The 4,282-nt window shown below is 43.4% G+C and overlaps 1 pseudogene; it reads right to left on the bottom strand.

Moving 5' to 3' along the window:
* Nucleotides 1-459: 459 nt before the first annotated feature.
* On the bottom strand, nucleotides 460-3,816 carry LOC147974175 (G-type lectin S-receptor-like serine/threonine-protein kinase B120; annotated as a pseudogene).
* Nucleotides 3,817-4,282: the final 466 nt, after the last annotated feature.

Genomic DNA, 4,282 nt, shown 5'->3' with positions numbered 1-4,282 from the left:
AGATGCAGAGGCCGGGGGTATTCCTCCTTTTTTTTAAACAGCAATAATTTCTTATCAAATAAGCACTTAAAAATAAGACGTTAGGTAAATTATGGTGATTGTGTACAACAACTTGCTAATATTTTGACGCACCAATATAATAATATACCTGCAGTTACGGAGTACTCTACCATGAGACTTACATTAAAATCATGAGACATATTTTGGAATGGAGGTAGTACAATGTTTATGCTCCTATTGCAACGCATGAGCAATTATCTAATAAGTATAAGAAATCTCTTATTTAGTGAAAATGTAACACACACATAGTTTTATATGAATTTTAATAAAATACAATATATTGATACGTAATAGTTGTGCGAACTCCAACCATACATTTACTTAATATTCATTTTGGTTTTATCTATAACCAACTGTGTGCAATTGATACATCTAGAAGAGTTACCAAGTCTTGGAGCCAAAAAAGCCTCTCTATATGCTTTGCACGTTGGAACTATGGTACCAGTGAGTCGACCATTGGAAATACATGTAAATGACATGATCCTCGGAATCCATAGAACACTGTTTCTATCTCCCCTTGCGAATTTCGAGGCTCGTGTTTTTTACGGGGCTTTATCCTAGTCCGTCACTTCCATAGATCTGGTATCCAAAGTATATGGGCTCTTTCAACTGCGGGAGCTTTTATGGCTTTGTTATCCAGGATTTCTACCACCCAAGACATGAGGGGGCGAGCATTTGGGTTGTTCTGCACCGACAACAGTCCAATATGGATGCACCGTAGAGCTTCATCAGCTTCATCAGGAGAGCAACCCTCGATGATAGACGGGTCGACAAGATTCAACAACATCCCATCCCTCTGTAAGCTGCACGCCTGCATCGAATCAATAATGTAAGTAATCATATCAAATAGTACTAGGTAGCACCCATTCATATGAATTGAGCAACTTTTGAGCACTTACATGATCTATAAGGTTATGGGAGTGCGTGCTTGGGCTTGTAGTGCAGATCTTCAAGCCACTCACTATTTCCAGGAGTAATACACCAAAGCTGTACACATCAGACTTGACGGAGATGATTCCTTCCATTGCATATTCGGGCGACATGTATCCACTGCTTGCCGCATAAAAGTTAAACTTGACCAATTGAATTAAGCACAAAAACGAGAGTTAGCATGAATGAAAATTCTCACTACTCACAATGTTCCAACGACTCGATTGGTGTGTCCTTGCTTTTCATTGACACTAAATATCCTAGCTGTACCAAAATCAGATATTTTGGGGTCCATCTCAGCATCCAACAATATGTTGCTTGCCTTGAGATCTCTATGAATCATTGTCAATCTAGAGTCTTGGTGGAGATAAAGAAGGCCTCTGGCTACACCTGTGATTATCTTAAATCTTGTGGGCCAGTTGAGTAGTGACTTCCTTGTGTCATCTGCCAATGATAGAAATATACAAAGCATACTATCAGTGAAGTGTGTTCCTTTCATAGAGACTTTGCAACAAGTGAGCAGACGTACTGAAAATAAAGGAATCCAAACTTCCGTTAGGTAGGTATTCATAAATCAAAAGTTTTTCATCTTCATGAATGCTGCAAGCTAAAAGTTTGACCGTGTTCCTATGCTGCAACTTGGTGACCAGAACTATTTCATTCTTGAACTCCATTTCCCCTTGGACAGAACCTACACGAAGCCTTTTCACAGCAATGTCCTTACCATCTTCCAACTTGCCCTGAAACATGAGGTATTATTGAGTAAGAAAGGTTAGATCTTCCATTAATGATCCAATTATCAGTACAGGGGCTTCTTGCCTTATAAACATTGCCAAAACCTCCTTGGCCGAGAATGCTAGATTCAGAGAAATTATTTGTCGCGACAGCAATTGTTCGGAATCTCAAAATGGGAAACTCTGTGTTACTATCAACGAGTTCCTTACAAGTTCTTGAATATACTCGCATGATCCTTTGCCAGACACCTTTGCTAGCATGATTGCCTGTCAAGAATGTGTGTCTGTCCCATTAGTTTGTTGTGACTGGAGATGACATGTACTCCCTCTGTTCGGAATTACTTGTCTCAGAAATGGATGTATCTAGAACTAAAATACGTCTAGATACATCCATTTCTGCGACAAGTAATTCCGAACGAAGGGAGTAAATTAGAACGAAAATAATAATTTCCTACCTCTATTGACGTAGGCCCAAATAAACACCACACATATGAAGATCAAGAAACTTGACACAAATGGTAATACCATTTTTATAGTTTTGACCTTTCTCAGGTTACCTGCACAGAATTAGTTTACGCAGAATCATCAACGTTTATCAATGCTAACCATCACATCCATAGAATAGTAATGACTCTTTCTCTAATGCAAGCATGAAAACATTTGGCCATTCTTTCTTCCAATTTCAATGCATGGATCCCTCCTTAAAAAAACTATCTACTGAAACATAAGCAACGATACATACAAGGAGGAGCAACGAAGGAAACATACCTTGTAATACGTAAGTCCGAACATAGAGGTTCTCCCCTCCTTGTGTGTTGTTCTCCATGTCGATCAAATCCCCCATCCATAGCAGGCACCTTGTGTCATCTCCGTCGATATCCATGTTGCTCATACTGGAGTAATCATATGCCACACATGAGCAATTGCTTTTGCATTCCTCAGTGCACTCATCAAAGCTTTTGTTCGGGACATGGAGGAACTTGTCAGGGACCTTCATGCCCGAAAAGGTCAAGAACCCGTCTCCAGGGGTACACCTTCGCACCTCCTTCCGGCGGCATCCCTGCAAGAAACGTCCGACGATCCATCCTTTATCGTCCCTCGGCTCGAAACCATCCAAGCACTTGCGCACTGGGATGATTTCTGTGTTGTCGCAGTAACCATAAGGACCACAGTAGCTATACGTATTGCACTCATGTTCAGGCTCTGCGTACAGGGCTCTCCATACCGACATGTTGCTTTCCCAGCTTAGGACAGTTACCTTACCTGAGTAGTCAATATTCATCCTAACCAACACGGCGGAGCCGGTTGGCATGCCGAACGACATGTAAACCTCGTCGCCGGCATGATGCAACGCCATGTAGATAGTAGACTTGAACATATCCATGTAGTAGAAACGGAGGAGGTAGTTTATCCATACCGGGCTTCGCCGGTGTGGCCTCGAGCCATTCCAGATGAAGCTTTGCAGGAGGTTGTTGGGGTCTGCGCCGTAGGAGAACACGCCAGGTGCCGGGTCTTGCTGGCCTTTCCAAGCAATCAGTTGCTGCAGTGGATGCATGTTGTGGCTGAGCCTGAGATTCATGCCGGGCAGGAGGGTGTCGGTAGGCTGGTCGAAGCTTTGCCACAGTATGGCACCGTCGGCCAACGACCGGAGGATGAAGTTTCCAGTGTTCTCCAGCATCGCTACCACCGAGATGGCGGTAGTCAATGATGAATTGATGATGTTGTTCGTTCTCCAAAGGACACGGCCATTGCTATCAGATAGCACTATGTCGGAGCTGCTGGTTACGGCAAGATTCACAGAGGAAAGGTTTGTGATGGGAGCGGCCCGGTTGGAGACCCATACCACGGTGCACTCAGGGATGTCGTTGTACCATATTCCGACGTAGTAGTGCTTCTTGGTGGAGTTTGATGATGATGGGGAGAAGAACCCGAGGGCGAAAACTTGGTCTTCCGAGACAAGAACACTACCAGGGGAGAGCGGCTTGCCAGGGACAAGTAGGTGGTCGGATGCACAGAGAGGCACCGAGCTGAATGGCCAAGAGAGAAACAAAAGGATGGCATAAACAGAGAGGGAATGCATCATTGGCATTCTTGGCCTTGTGCTTCTTGCAGGATAATGCATGGGAGTGGTGCCAGTGCATATATTGCAAGGGAAGTGAGTGGGGTATAAATAGAAGCAACCAGAGGGCGATCGAGGCGGCCTTGGATTTCGGTGTTTGGATCCAAGGAGTTAATGAAAGAGCTGTTCAAATTTTCCATATTAGTACTGCTACCAGCCTGCTGTGAGGATTTTATATCTTATTATTTACTAGTTGATCAAAATATCAGCCTCTCCACATTTAGATAGTGAACATGGGTGCTTTCTATGGAACCTTTCGGTTAAGACCAAGGCGGCATATTCACCTTCTCTTCATCACCCACCTCGACACGCATACATACTAAACTGAATTGCACAGAACCACCACATATGTCGCATCGTTTTGCAGAAAAGACGAGGTTTCAAAAACTTTTCAGGATGCCCTGCAAGAAAGTGTTAATTTTTTGCAAATCACACTGGT

This window comes from Triticum urartu, chromosome 5A (genome assembly GCF_056163025.1).
Source record: "Triticum urartu cultivar PI428250 chromosome 5A, HENAU_Tu73, whole genome shotgun sequence".
NCBI lineage: Eukaryota > Viridiplantae > Streptophyta > Magnoliopsida > Poales > Poaceae > Triticum > Triticum urartu.
This window is presented reverse-complemented; position numbering and strand designations above follow the sequence as displayed.